Here is a 16,910-nt window from a genome sequence, read left to right on the forward strand (position 1 = left end):
CCTTTCTTTTGTTTCTATGTTTTAAAAATCTATGTATGTGTTAATACACATTTTTGCATCGCCGAAGATATACATACATACATATATATATATATATATATATATATATATATATATATATATATATATATATATATATATATATATATATTTATATATATATATGTATATGTATATATATAGTATATATATATATAGACAGTAACACATAATATAGAAACACAAAAAAAGAGAACACTCACACGTATTTTCTTGATATTTCGACGGAAACAATCCGTCTTCCTCTGAAGACGGATTGTTTCCGAAATATCAAGAAAATACGTGTGAGTGTTCTCTTTTTTTGTGTTTCTATATTATATATATATATATATATGTATGTGTGTGCATATATATATATATATATTTATATACAACAAGAGAATTTTCTTGCATGCAAGAAAATTCGGTTGGATAAATTAAATCGAAAAATAACTTTCATAATGTCCCGTTTTGCTTGTGTTCCAATCTTTTCCTTTAAGTTAACCGTACCACAAATGGTAAGCGACTACCAAACATCCACGCCCTTGACCCAATATCGAGAGTGAAATTCACCCCCGGCCACCCAATTGTTATCGACGTTCCAAGCCCGACTTATTTTTTGGCCGAAAATCCTTCCGCAAGAGAGACTCCGTTTGGTTGCCTGTATTCTTTGAGTGCTTTACTTTCCGGCCTAATAACCCTCAACCCCATTTTTTTTTCATCCAAAATTCGATGGAACTATGGTCATTGGAATTTTTAAAAGTCAAAGACAATCGAAAAAGATCGAATTAACTTGATTTCAATCAATTACTATTGTATTATTACTGCGCGGTCTACGGCTAGGGTAATGAGTGGAAACTACGCGATCCTGAATGATCACCTCCTTTTCACATTCTTCTATCCCAAAGGCACAGCGTCTAGACACCTTCTGTCACGTACCGTCCCCTAGGCGAAATAGAACCGCGTCACGACCGAACATTTGGCCACAATCTGCTCTCCTGGTCATACGATCTACGTCCTCATGACTGGAATAACAGCCAATAGTCGAACACTTGGACAAATTATGAAGATTCTCATTATATTTAAATATAGTACATAATGAAGATCTAAGCCCAACCGGATGGGGAAAACCTTTAAAGCTAAATAATTTGCACTGCGTTCTCCAAGTTCTGCTTCTAACTATCTAGTACCTCGATTTAAAATCGATACTTGGGCAGCACACCCGCCCGAGAACTCATGCTCGCTCGTTAACCTAATCGGTGATAACAATTAGTAATTTGTTACAGTAATTTAATTCATAATGAACATAAACTAGCGTTTTCTGCATGCCCTTCGCGGGCTAATGCTTCCAACTAAAAACATAACGGCTATTTCACGTGCGATTTGGAGTATCCTACTGATCCTAATATTCGCATGCATCATGCTAGCTGGCAAAGAAGCAAAGGCATTAGAAAGGCAAAGCACTCGATGCTTCAAAACTAATTTAGATCAGAAATAACATTTTTTTCATTTGTACCTGCTCAATTTTTCCAGTACCAGTTAGAAATATGTATGTGTATATATACGATATATATATACACATACATATTTCTAACTGGTACTGGAAAAATTGAGCAGGTACAAATGAAAAAAATGTTATTTCTGATCTAAATTAGTTTTGAAGCATCGAGTGCTTTGCCTTTCTAATGCCTTTGCTCCAGATCCATATCCATCCTATATATATATATATATATATATATATATATATATATATATATATATATATATATATATAGGATGGATATGGATCTCGAGTGATATGCTAGTAGAAGGATATAGTAAAGAATAATTTCATAAAATAATCTCAGCCATCCTTTGAGCAGCAGATTACTATTTTAAGCGTACAGCTCTCAGATAATAACTTTATAAATACACACTGACCTGAAACTTAACTTCCTTATGCGGCCTTCTCATACAGTAAACAAATTCATTTCTTCACAGCCAGAAGCATTTCGTTGACAGTTAAGAATAGGAAGAACTGGCTGAAGAATAAATGACCATAGAGTTTCTGTGTGAGCCAATTACTTGCAAGTTGTGCATCGCTAAGTCCGACCCCAGTGTCGATAGAAACTTAATATAAATAGGATTTAAGAAACTAAAGGAGTTAAACGCGAAATGACCGCTCTTTGAACATTTGCGAAAAAGGAAAAAATCCTTACCGTCTATCCTTCGGCCTCGATCTTCCTTCAATTTATCTTTGGTTAGATAAAAAGATTGCTTCCCCCTCTCCTAGGCTCCACTCCTTCCGCCCAAATCCATAAGCACAAGGGGTCGTGGGCACGTGACGAACCGGGGACGTCGACACCGGCGATCTGCGCCCACCGGGAGGGTGGGACAAGGTGGCAGGTAGCACGCACAATCACACACACACGCGCACTCTTAAACACCTGCCGGATCCTGAGGGGAAAAAATCAGCCATCCGCCGACAAGAGTGAGTAGGGTGGGGAGGAGGAGGAGTGGAAACCCACCCTCTTCGGTATGATAAATTATAATCGACGCTTTTGCGCGTGACGTCAACGGCAAACCGTCGTGGCCTGGGTCGCGCACACGCCAAATCCCCACTCGAGGAAGGGTGAAAAGAAATGAATGGGATATTTGTGAAACTCCGCGCCCCGCTCAACACCTTTTCTTGTCAGTTCGAATCCGTATGCGTAAGAATGTGCCCACGATAACAAAACCCTTTTCTCTTCCTCGTCAAGGATCGCTCAATCCCTAGGGAAACCGGGTCAGGGGCCAACACGAGGCACTGGGGGGAGGGGGCGGTGTGGACGACGCCACTCGGCAATTAATTATCTCTCAGGGAGAAGGTTTCTGAGCTTCTTCCTACACCGTCAGCTTTAATCTTTCTCGATTTCCAACCGTTAAAAAGGAAATTCGTTGGTTACACTTAACTTTCACTAGGCACCTTCACGTTTGCCTGCTGTAAGTGAACAAACTTACATGATCTCTTCCACCAATTTGCATGCAAGGGTCTAAGAAGGATGTCTGAATACTAGACTTTTTGTTCAATGACCCGCGGGACTCGAGTCGACTGAAATCTGTTTTTCCTTCATTTCTATTGGATGGATACAACAGGCAGCTTTGACTGTTAAACCCGTGGTAACTTATGGGAGCCGAAAAAGTTGTTGAATCGGATGGAGTCAGCCTCCTCATGAATATCGTTTCTCTCGGTTGCCACAAAAACTCCGACAGCAGGACACCGAGAGCACAGCACAACCGATGGTGGAGCGTCGGGTTCTTTCACCGGGCAGGCAGTTAGTTGGTGCTCCCGTGGGGAGAAACGCCGACTTCGGGAAGTAAGCGCTATGCACTCGTAACAGTCGAAGTCGGGGTGTTGAATGGAAGGAGGACAAAAACTCGGAACCAACATCCTTCGGAACCAAGCCCTCGCCTTCTTCTCTGAGCAACGGGAGATATTTTGGGCCCTACCCGGAGGAAAACACGGAAGAGGAGACGGTGTTTCCACGCTGTTATGAGAATTGTGTCCACACACACAAGGCGGCGGCCTCCGCTTGATTTATTTTTATTTTCACCTTGCGAGAGAGGCTGGGAGAGGACCCGCAGGGGAATGACGAGGAGATAGGCTCCTCGGAATGCGTCCCGGGTGTCCTTCTCTCGAGAGGAAGAGAGGGAGCGGGGACGCACTCGGCGAGTCCGCGTGGGAAACGATGGGAGAAAAGGATGAATGAGTGACGGCGAGAGTTTTACTTCACTACATTCGGGAAGGGAGGATGGGATAACTAGGACTGGTTTTGAGGGCGAGGGTGAAGGTGAAGGGGTTTGTGTCTGGACGGCTGTGGAAGTGGCAGAGGGTGAGAGATCGAGGAAGGAGCGGCCCTCAAACGTTAAGACGAAAAGGACCCGCCTTCACAGGAATTGGGAAAGGTTTTAAGAAGACAGGAGGAGGAGGGGGAATATTAAGAACGAGATTTCGGGTCGAGTGGGGATACTAGCCGGAAAAGTTTAGAGCACGAAACGGAAGGTGACGGAGGAGTGAACAAGGATAGTCGAGGAAGAGAAAGGAAGAATAAAGGAAGAGAATGGTGAAGACAAATAGGTAGGAAAATTTTCGGTAGGCTCATTTGCACTTTAAAACATCCCCCAATCGTAATAACGAAAGGGAAGCATATGTCTTCTTGCTTCTGTGGTAAGGGGGAAGGAAAACGAGGTCTTGTAATGCGGCTATCGCGGGATTCTCGGGGATGAGTGGGCCAAGGAGTGTGGAACTTAAGAAGTTCGAAGGAAGGCGATAAATGGCCAAGGCATTAACCGCAAAGAAAGAGGCTGGAGGCTTTAGAGAGGCTGATCGTGATTGTGGGTGGGTTGGGGAATCCGCTTATCCTCACCGCGCTGGGGGACACCTATATCACGTCCCGACGGGTCTCCAAGGCGAACGACCGTGAAAATTTGTGGGAGAGGAATTCCCACCTTCTCTCGTTTTTTTCCACGGGGTGGTCAAGGGGTGAACAGTCAATCTGTCTCACCTTGCCGCCTCATTTTCCAACGTAGTGTTGCGAGAGGAATGAGGAAGGACAAGGTGCTCGCCTGTGAGGACGATGTACGGAGACGCAGTCAGCGTCGGCGAATATTTTATTTACTTTTCCTTTAATGGAGAGCGACGGTGTTTCTGCCCGCGCTCTCTCGACTCGACCTCTCCCAGCAGCCAAAAGAATATCAACAGGAGACTATGTCGATGCTAGGTAAACGCTTGGCGAGGAATTCAGGTGTAAGAAAACGAACCAAATCGCAAATTGAAGAGAGGATCGAATTGCGAAGAAGGGTGTGGAATGGTGGGGGTGGGCGTCGATGGGCCTCGGAGAAGGACGCGAGGGCCCGCAGCGAGCGGAAGGAAGATGTGTGAGTAAACTGGGGCACGCGTTCGCCTTTCGGTCGACTCCCTTCCTTCCCGCCAAAAAAGGTTGTCAAGGATTCACGTGAGCAGTGTCCGGAAGGGGAGGGCGTGCCCTTTTTATTTACTTCCCGTGAGGGCTGATCGATGCTGGAGGGGAAAAAACGAGGAAAGGAGAAATGAATTAGGGGTTGAAGAACTGGATGAGTCGAAAGCAGACGGAGGAGGAATGAGAAAGTAGGAAGGGTTCCGATGAAGAGGGGCCGTGCGGAGGAAGGCTTTGCCGGATGAGGGGAGGAGGATAAGGCGAATGAATGAATGGGTGGACCGGGGAAGCTACGCGCAGGAGTGCGTGGAGATCGGACCCTTCCGAACCCCCACCTCCTCCTTTTCGTCTCCTTTTGCAAATCGCACAGAGTCAGACGGTGGAGGGTAAACGATGGGAGTTATCTCTTTCGGGGGAAGAATAATTGGAAATTAGCTATGAAAGAGTGCCGGAAAATTACTCACAACCAAGGCACACAACCACAACGAAGAGACACTGGTAGACACAAATACACTGAGCGCATGTAATCGTGGACCCGTACAAGAATCGAGCCAAAAAAATGAAAGACGTCGGCAGATATCTTTCAAAGAGAGGCCAAAGTTTTATTTCAAAATTTCCCTTAATGAATCAACTCAGAAGTGAAAACACGTACAGTTTACCATCCGAAAGAGGTGAGTAGGAGAAAAAATCTAAATTTATTCTTTTTTCTCCATGATGCTGGAGAAATATTTTCGGGATGTCGTGAGGGAAGGCGTTAATTTTGACTATCCTCTCAGTTTCCCCGAAAGTTTACTTACGCCTCCACTCCGTCTCCCCTCTCAACGCCTCCCCCCTACCCGTTAAGAACTCCCATCCTCCCTCTCTCCCCCCCCGCACTGTACAAATGAATCCACAAATCCGTGGTAACACGTGCGTCCCGACTACTCTCTAGTATCCTTCGCCCGGCGAGCACTCTTTTTTTAATCCCAGCAGTCGCCACAAGCACGCACCGCGGATAATCCCCCTGGTCTCAACCGCCTTCTTCTCGCGCCAAACGAGCTTCTAGCTTCCGGTCAGCTCTAGCGCTCCGGCAGAACTTTCCGAAGAGCATTGCACGTGGAAGACATGAAGAGAAGGAGGGCTGAAAGATGTGCACACTAAAAGCCCCGTCGAAATGTTCACGCACGACACATTGCTTTCTCTTTCATACCACACACAATTGTTCACGTCTGCACACAAAAATATTCGGATCACGGAAGAAAACAAGGCGATCAACACTGACCTACATGGGTTCAAAAGGCCACCATATTTCTTCTTCGTTCGAATGTTGTCCGGACGCAAAAAAGTATACTAGTTACTGGATAGAGTTGACAGTCGAATTCGACGAACACATTCGAATGACACACTTCAGCATCGACCTAGCCCGCGGTCTAAAGGGCAGAATGATGCGAGATCCGGGGAAAGGTAAACACTAACAAACCGCGATGCCTTCCGTCCTCACCCGTCAGTTCGGTGGAAAGTACAAAAAGTTTTTAACTTGAAATAAAACAGGAAAAATACGCGAGCGACGACTGATTGAGGCGATTATCGAAAAGCGGAACTCCTCGGGGATTCACCGCGGGGGGTCAAGCCCGAGTGGGAGGGCGAAGGGTGAGGTGAGGGCAGTTGTCAAGCGCGGTCGAATCGCACGCATCCTCCGGGGTGTCCGTGTCCCGTCACCCCGCCTCGATCACGCCCCCCGAACCGTGACACACACTCGCACCGTACACGCGCGGCCGCGACTGTCGCTGGTGAGGGCGGTCGGCGCACTGAGTGACTGGAGTAGGAAGGCGGCGGTCGACACCACGTTGGAAGAGAGAGAGGAGAGAGAGAGAGAGGGAGAGGCCCTCCGGCCGGCGACGGCGTGAGAGCTCCGGAGGGGGTGGGTGTTGGGCGTAGTAGGGTTACACCCCCTCCTCTCCTTTCCTCTCCTCGTCCCCCCCCCCACCTTTCCGAATCCCTCAAACTCGTACAACGTTGCGATCGCACACGCCGTACCTTCCCTCCCCTCCTGCACCCTCCCTCCCCCCCTCTTCCAGCCGGCGGTCGGCCGGCGCGCACAGGTACGGCACACCACGCGCCTCACCCCTCCCCTCTATTTCTTTCCCTCTGGCGGTGTTGGTGGTGGTTGAATGCTTCGCCCGCCCACACCCCTCGCCCGCATTCGGAGGGAGGGAACTCACTCTTTCTCTCTCCCGCGAGAGCCGGATGATTTCCAACGATCTCCGCCAGATGGCAGTACCCCCCAACCTCCCCCTTCCTTCTTCTCCGACACCCCCCTCCGCTTTTTTATCCTTAATCCAAGCGCGCGCTTCCTCAGACTACACTTTTCTTCCACGCAAAATCTCACTCCATACCTCTTTTTCTTTTCTCCCTTCACCTTGAGACCGTCATCCTTTCCTTCGAGAATTTCGTTATTCCACTGACAAACCCCAGTATTTCCATCCTAACATTCGTTTACAACGACCGTCCATTCTTCCTTATTCAGTGATAATTCCTTCAACCCCTGATAGCTTCTTTCTTTTATTAATTTTTCCTATTTACTTGAGTCTTGGTCTTCATTGAGAGATCTTCCCTTCAGTTTTCCCTTCCTAGATATTTATAACTACGTAATTCTTCGCGCCTCAAATTCATCCAATCCATATCGTTCTTCCTTTCCATTGAGTTCTCCATATTGTCCTTTCCTCTTCCGCTCTTCTGTATTCAAGTGCTTGCCTGTTCCTCACTTCGTCTGTCCATTTAATCTTCTGCATCCTCCTCCAGCACCTTTTTTCAAAGGCTTCTATTCTATTCTTCGCTGTTCCACTATTCTATGTTTTAGATCCGTCAGGTGTCACGCTCCAATCGAACGTCTGGACGAACTGCTTTCTTGTTTGCAACCTCATGTGATTTGAACGAAGTGGTTGCCTCTTCTTCATGAACGCCTTCTTAGCTTGAGCTATTCATCGATTGATGTCGGTCTAACTTCCTCCGACCCAAGATATACTGCTACCGCATTTATATTGCTGCTGGTAGATGAAGGATTCCAATTTCTCTAATTTCACTCCTGGAATCATAATATCCGTCGGCTTCTTTCTTACACACATTAGGATTTCAGTTTTCTACTCGCTTATTCTCATATTCACGTAATACTTGGTATATGGAAGCAGCGTTCCTTTCAGGTCCTCTCACGTTTATGTAACCACTGAAACGTCATTTTCGCACCGGAGCATGCCAATTTATTCACAAATCACCTTGACTCCTTTAATGCCCAATTATTGAGCTTTTATCATGGCCTCTTCTATAGGTATCGGTTGAATGGTGTTGACTAGAGGTTGCATCCTAGTCTAACTCCTTTGTTTATTTTGACTTCTATTTGCCTTACGAGGCTTTTCATTTTCGTGGCTGTTACCAGATTCTTGTCGAGATGATGGATTATTCCTCTATCCTTGCTAGTCGATTCTAAGCGCTTCTAGTATCGTTAGCATCTTACTCCATTTGATGTTGTCGAAGGCCTTCTCCGAGTCCACGAAGAGGACATAAAATGACTTGTTTACGTGTGTCATATTTTTCGGCTAGTGCCCTCAAGCTGAGTATTACCTCCCTAGTTTCTCGGCATGTCGTGATCCGTGTCCATAAAGCTGTTTGTGATCTGCCTTTTATTCTTCGGCTTATTACCAGAGCAAGTACGAGGTATGTCCCAAACGTAGTAGGGCTGAGTCGATTAAAAAATATTTAGAGCCAGAATTGGTACATTCACTCAAAAGTCTTCGTGGTAGCACCCTTGTGCGTCCATACAACGCTGCCAGCGGGTTTTCCACGCCTCGTAAGCCTCCTGAAAGGCGGAACTCGGAACGCTGCTAAGCTCCCTCGTCACTCATCCTGTTGCAACGCTTCTACCGAGCCGTGGTAACGTCCTTTCAGCACAGATTTGAGACGGTGGATGAGCAAGAAGTATCGATATTTTCTAAAAGTTTGGATCCTCACTCAAATGATTGAGAAGCTCTTGGCAGATCCACGGGCGAGTTTCTTTTTGTTCGTCCAAGAGCAATCGCGGTACTAACTTCGCACACACCTTTCTCATGCCCATGTTTTCGGTCACAAGTCGATGCACATCACTTTTAGGGATGCCAAGTTCATCAGAATCCATGCGAACACTAAATTACGATCCCTGTCCAACAAAGCCTTCACTCTTGCAAAATATTTGTCAGTCTTGTGGTCGAAGGGTGTCCTGAACGTTCGGCGTCTTCACCATCTTCTCTACTCTCCCGTAACAACTTGCGCCGCTCAAAAACACCCAATCTACCCATGTCGTCATCACCATAAGCTGCCTTGAGCATGTCATGAGTCTCTTACCCGGTTTTGTCCAGTTTCACGCAAAATTTGACTACCGGTTAATAACGGAGCGCGTAACGAGATCACGTTACAGAGGTTTCGCAAACGAGCGATCCGCTCTCCGCAAAGGCTGGGAGCCAACTGCCACCGGTCTCCAGTCTTTCCTGAGACTCCCCTCTCTCGAAACCAGCCAGAGAAACCGCCGTCCGTCCATACATCTATGAAAAAATAAGTCCTACTACCTTTGGGACAAACCTTGCATTTTTCACGCGTGAGACATCAGGCTCGATGCTCTGTGTTCTTCGAATTCAGCTCTTTCTTCGATATTGCAAACACCACACTCTTCTCAAAGTCTTCTGGAATTTTGCCACTCTCATAGCTATTTTTGATTATCCCAAAGAGAGCATCCTTCACTTTGACCCCGAGTGTCTTTATTATATCCCTGTTTGATTTGCAACTCCTGGTGCCTTGTCTGTCACGGGTCTGTCTGTTTGAATTCACTTCTCAGTTTCTCCGGGCCTTGTTTTCTACTATTATGGTTTGTTCTTTAATGAAGTCATTTTTAAGTGGCTTGTGCCATTGGCAGATTTCTTCATTGCATTCCTTCCATCTCTTCTTAATGTTTTCATTGTCTATTAGTATCTTTCCATTAGAATCTCGATCGTTGTGGGACTTTTTTGTTCTTTCTCCCCATTGTCTCTTCATCAACTTATGAGCAGTTTCGCTGTTTCTCTTCTTTGTGTTGTCATTGATATTCTTCGCAGCAGCATCTTCCTTGTAATTCTTACATTTTCGTGATAATTGGTTCCGCAACCTCCTAAAGAGGGCTACCTCAGTTTCATATCTTAAGTTCTTTAATTTTCTTAATTTGCCTTTATGATGTTTCTTATTTGGGCTGCCACCCATGGGCACTAAAATTTCGCCGACTTTCTCATCTACTTCTGTCATGATACTATTTATTTTTGTCGTCGTCCTTCTATGCTAGTTTCACTCATTCCATCTATTTTTCTCTCGATGACCGAAAGGAACTATTCTTCTGCTTACTTTTCGTCCAGCATCTTTGTGTTTCGTTTGAGTATTTGGGTTACTCTCTTCATCTTCTTGTGTCGCTGCCCATGGCCATCAGGTTGTGAATGTTATTTAAACCGGCGCCGGATAAGCCCTTACTTCACTTAACTTTTGTTTCTCATCCTGACAAGGATGTAGTCAATTTGGTAAATTCCCAGTCCCCCGGAATGTTCCGAGTGTATCTTCTTCTCCGATGTAGCTCGGAAAGGGTAAGTTGGCACTATTCTGTTTTTCTCCCATGTGCAATGACTTCAACATCTCAATCAAGTCACTGTGGTGAATAATAAAATATCCATAAAAATAAAAAGCAGTGGAAAATAAGGCCTTTTTATCGATGGCATTGAGGCATGAAACCCTATGTTTTGTGGTAATCGCGCACTGAGCGAAGGAATGAGGAGTGCTTCTATTGATATCTCCCCATTATTGAGCCCACTTTTCTTGCTGAATGAAAGAGCGAGGAAGATCTACCTGAGGAAATATTTTGTTCTTAAAATAATATTCCTTGGTTTTCAACTATTGAGTCCTTTACCTCTACATTTTTTTTCGTCTGGCCAGTCTTCATCGTGTCTGGGAGTACTCCCAACCTACTCGTACTTTCCCTGTCCCATTCGCTATCTTATCGTGGCGATGTTCACATACGGGTGACATCCTCCACATTCTCGATCTTGATTTTAGTCCTTCCTTACAATTATCTCCAATAGACACCGAATATTTGTTTCATCCAACATCTTCTATGACAAAGCAAACTTTCCGAATGGCGGATGCATTATCTATTTATGTGTACCATAATCATGAATATATTTTATTCTCTCAAAAAATAATCAGGATTCCGTAATGGCCTCCTTGACGTGAAAATTAATATTCATTCATTCAATTTTGTAATGGCAGTCCATCAGTAGCACACAACTGGGTTTTCATTGATTCCTTAACACAAACCCATGGATTCTCAGTTAATTTTCAATTCAATTATGAAATGTACGTGTCTAAGTTCCGACTTCATGATCCAGAAAGAACAAAGTCTAACTCGATTTACAAATATCCTAGTTTTATGATTACAAGATAATGCTGGAGTAGCAATGAAAAATTAATTAGCGTATGACAGCGCAAACATAACACGCAAACGGAAAAATAAAAACATTGATCAATTAACTAGACAGAAACATAAAAAAACAGCCTTTACCTGAAGTTCGAAGGGGAAAACACGGCAGCTATCCTCGACCAATCAGATCGCTTGAAACGCATTAAATTCGTTTTGCAGAACGGCATAATCAAAGGCCACAACAATTAATTCAACAACTTGGTCACGCACGTTAAAAGTTCTACTGATAACTGCGCTAAAGTCACGGTTAAAAAATTTGCATTCGCCTCTCAAATCGAAAAACCCATCACCTCCAAACTGTGTTTACAGTCAAAGATACACAAACCAGGAATCGACGTGAATGAGTTCTCACTTTCCCCGTCTACCATCTCACGAAATGACTCGTAACGGAGCACAACACACATTATTAGCTAAGAGAAAACATACGGAGTAAAGAACAGAAAAACCTTTTTTGACAGCATATAAAACACAGGTGTATTTATTGTGGGTCCGGTCATTCTACGTAGTGAAATTCTGGTTTCGTTTGACGCAAAAAATCCTTTGAAATTATTTAGGACTGCACTTTCAAGGAACAAGTATTTACCGTCATAGTTAAAGAATACACGACGCTGTCTAAACTGCCCATCGACTAGACGGATTTCATCTTTAAAAATTAGCCCTAAAACAGCATAGTATGTCAAATCAATGGGCAAGCTCAAAAAGTTCCATCAGCTCCATTGTCAGTAGTAGTTTTTATGGGAGGCGACCGACAGCTGAGGTAATTTACGCCATTAGGGATGGATGGGAGAGAAACCTGGCGTCGGCATTAGCCTTCTCTTTTCGGAAGGCACCAAGGGGTCCGAAGTTTAACGTCCCATCCGACGGACGTCCTACTCAAGTGCTCTTCACAAACCACCACAAGTAGGGATCCGGATACCCCTGAAAAATATTGTTGTCTCCAGGATTTGAACCCGGGCCCTCTCGGTGGGAAGCCCGTACGTTAGTCAACGCACCATTCCGATCCCCTCCATTTTCAGCCTAAATTATTTCAAAAATGTAGGCAAGCACAGATTTGTTTCATCTCAAAAACTAAACAATGGTACGTGGAAGAAATAACTGCTCTATTCATCATTGCTATGCAAATATTACACTATTTTAATTATTCTCGGTAATCTACCGGTTAAGGATGATTTTAGATGGGCACAAACCACCAAGCGGCACAGCGACAACTCCCCTGTCTTTCCTAGCAAAACACAACCTGACATCCAAAACTACAGTAAACGCCTCTTCATTACTTCCAATGCTTCCTTCCTCCCCCCTTCATTCCGTCCACCATGCCTATCCTATTCCTACCCCTTCCTTGTTTGCCTAAAATTCTCCCCACTATCACAGTCTTCAACACTTCTTTTCCAATCAGAAAGCTCTGCATCCATTTTTCCTGCCTGCTTATGATTTCTCCCAACAATCCCTTCTCCTCTTCCACCGACCCTAGCACTTTCTCGTTGTTTCCCTTTGAGCTCACTTTTCCTTATCCTTCTCCACATCCATATTTCAAATGATTCCAATCTATCTTACCATCTTCTTCAGCAACAATGTTTTGCTTCCGCAAAAAACCACACTCCATATCATAGTTTTAACGAGTTTGTTCTTTCAATCTTTGTAAATATCCCTCTCATCAATTCTCTCCTCCTTGTGAATACTTCTTTGCACAACGTAATTATTCGTCCACACTAATTTGCCCATTTGGGCCCAAAAAACTTCTGACGCATGTTAACTGTTCCACCTGCTCTAGTTTTTACGCTCCTAATTTAACGTTTTACTTAGCCTTTCTGTTTCTCGAAAACCGCTAAACCATTATCATATTTACGTTTATTCTCATCTAAGACCTATCTAACTGATTTTCCAATGTACCCGAAGAGTTTGCAACCCCTTGGCTGACTGACAAATTAAGCTCGATCATCCACACACACCGGAATGATTTTATGGATTCCCCGCCGATTTTCATCCCTAGCTCCAGTTCTTCCCATGCCTCTTTAACCATTGCCTCCACACACGAGTATATGTACATTGCAGAGTGCCGGTGATAATGGACAACCTAGTTTTACTCCTTTTCCCAATACTGCCCATCCGGCACTCGCTTCAGAAATGTCTTGGCCATGTTCAGGTCTTTTACGACTCCAAGCTACGGTATTTTCTTAGCCATCTTCATGCTACGGTATGTATCTTCTGCAATAAATTAATTATTTCCACCCATTTCAGTCTATCAAACGACTTCTCAAAAACTATAAAAGAGACAAATACATCTTTATTTTATCCATGCTCTTCTCTATTAGATACCTCATTACTGCTATGGCACCATGCGTGCCTCTCCCCTTCCTGAACCCAAACTGATGATCTCTTAAGTACTCATTCGCCCTGCTCTCCATGCTCCCATTAATGATTTTGAAAACCGCTTTATCTATATGCAAAATTAAGCTTATTGTTCCATAGTCCTCACACATGGCAGCATTTCTCTGTTTTTGGAATAACACTGATCTGACGAAGTTATTCGGCAATATTCCTCCTTCATTTATGCTACGAATGTATCCATAAAAACATTTCCTCCCATCTTTTCTTAAACCTTTAAGTAGTTTCGCGCTTCTTCCGCTCTATTAGATAGCCCCCTCGATATTTTATTTAACACGTCATACTTCCTTCTACCTAACTCTGCTTTTACATTTTTCCATTTCCTTCTCTCGTCTGTCCGTCTAATCATCTCGCTCGCAATCCATAATTTCGCTGTTCTTTCCCTCTTTTCTGTTCCCATTGTTTCTTTTGCTGTTTTCTACATTCCTTTTGTGATTTGTTCCCGATTTCGCTCTAAAATTTCATTTCCGAAATCATCTTCCTTGTTTTATCATATTGAATCAGTGTCTACTACTAAATATCGCTGAATTACGGCGAGAGTCCGCATTTGCTCCCGAGAAACTGCGAAAATAATCATTCTCTTCCTAAATATGCACCTGACCATGATATATTCAAACTGATATCTTCCAGAATCCACGAACAGTTTCTATACGTACCTACGCATCTGTGGTGCCTAAACCATGTATTCGTTAGTATTATCCCTTGCCTCCTGCTAAACGCAATTGCTTTCTCTCCGCGGGCATTCCTTGTTCCTGAACCGTAGTGCCGTACTTCACTCACCTCTCTCCCTTCGCCCCTCATCGATTTCTAACCCCGCATCCCTATCACATTTTTCCCTCCAGGAGTAACCGTGATTATGTCCTCTAACTGATGGCATACCCTGTCGACTTCTTCCTCCCTATGGTGGCATGTAGACCTGAATAATGACCAAGTTCGCTGGTTCTGCTTTTACTCCATCTAATAATATTCCACTAGCCGCTTTCTCGGTGCCAACCACGCTTCCTTTTTACCTTTTTATTCAATATTATTTCCATCCCTACACTGTATACATCTCTATAAATACAATTTCTAGTTCGATCCCCTTCGTTGTTGCTGCATCTTTAGCTTCGCAAGATTCTCGTGTATCGACGACGGCCGAGGTCTTGCATCTCCCGCTGCCGTGAACGACACATGGCCGATTGGGCCGAGTCCCAAAGTTACAAGGACTAATAGTCGGCATATTGCCCGTCATGGCATCCTTCGAATGAATTTTAGAGAGGTATCCCGTTACCTTCCTTAAAGTATTTTCAACGTGACTTCATCACTCATTGGGGTCAGACCTTTGCAGCCGCCTCAATGAGGAACAGACGCATTAAGGTGGTTTTCTGCTGCCTTCTTCAATAGTATTTTCAACGTGACTTCATTACTCATTGGGGTCAGACCTTTGCAGCCGCCTTAATGAGGAACAGACGTATTAAGGTGGTTTTCTGCTGCCTTCCTCAATAGTATTTTTAACGTGACGTCTACACTCACTGGGGTCAGACGCCTTTGCAGCCACCTCACTGTAGAACAGACGCTACTTGGACTACCTTTCGCCTGGCTCTTAGCCTCTGACCTATTTGCCATGGGTTGCTTTGCCCTACCAGGGACAATTATTATTGTTCCCACCAGCTCAGCTCCAGGGTTCATAAGAACATACAAGCCCTTCCACCACGTCAAGGTTTTAGCTCATAGTAGTAGTAGTTTTTAGGGGAGGCGACCGTTAACTGAGGTCATTTGCGCCATAGGGGATGGACAGGAAAGGATGAAGAAAAAACCCAGCGTTGGCATTAGCATACTCTTTACGAAAGGCGCCAAGGGGTCCGCAGCTTTACGTCCCATCCGACGGACGGCGTACCCAATCCTGTGCTGCCGCAGTGCCCTCCACAAAGCACCTCAAGTAGGGATCGAGATATCTCTGAAAACATTCAACACCGCCGGGATTTGAACCCGCGCCCTCTGGGTGGGAAGCCAGTACGTTAGCCCCCGCATCATCTCGATCCCCGGTTTTAGCTCATGTGTAGGGAAATACAACATGAATGATTTCTTGAAAAAACAACAAACGATGTAACTACCTAATCTGAGAAAACAAGAGCCTTCTATTTTTAGGATTTCTGCGGAAATATCATACTGGCAGAAAACGCAGGTCAGCGGCCTCAAAGTCTAATCAAACTAATGAATTGTAAATGACAGCTGGTGACTTCTCTAAAGATCCAATTAGTTCAAATACTACAGTTTTGGTGTTATTAGTGCTTTTACCCTCCTTTAAAATGCACTAAATGAAAATTTTTGGACAAACTTGATTTAAACTGAATAAAATCAGTATACTACCTTGATCAAAAAGTTCCCGGAATAACCACCGTGTGGCGCTCCCATCGTTCCGATTTGAGTTCTGTTTTTTTTGTTAAATTGGTACATCTGTTGTTGATATTCCCTTTAAATCTTCATGAACAATTTGAACTTTTTGATCAAGGTAGTATTCTTCCCAGTTTGTATATTCCATTTTAAAATTAATCTAAAAACAGCAATTATCAGAGGTCTCAAGGGATGAAGATACTAAGATAAGATAAAGAAAATCATATAAGGAATATATTACCGAGTTATTAAAAACAAAGAGAAAAGGAAGGATCTCAGGAAGTGAGAGAGGTGGAAGTGCAATTGCACCACATCTTCAAGACGACAAAATTGAAAACAACCATAGGCTTCATTTTCATCACATGAATATACATACTTTATATTCTCTCCAGCTTCCTTGTTCCTTTTTAAAATTAAACTAAAAACCACTGTTATCTGATGTCTTAGGGGATGAGGAGAAAATGAGAAGAGTTGACGTGCAACTGAAACCATATGCGCAGGTGAATGAAATGGGAAGGAACCATAATCTTAAGTCCTTCATATTAATATACATACTTAGTATTCTCCCCAGTTTGACTATTTCTTTTTAAAATTAAACTATAAACGGCTATTATCAGATGTCTAAGGCGAAGAAGATATTCCCAATGTAGAAAGAAAATCACTGAGTTATTTAGAAGAATGATAAAAGGTAGCATCACCGG

This window comes from Hetaerina americana, unplaced genomic scaffold (assembly GCF_022747635.1).
Source record: "Hetaerina americana unplaced genomic scaffold, ioHetAmer1.1.p SCAF_3, whole genome shotgun sequence".
Taxonomy (NCBI): domain Eukaryota; kingdom Metazoa; phylum Arthropoda; class Insecta; order Odonata; family Calopterygidae; genus Hetaerina; species Hetaerina americana.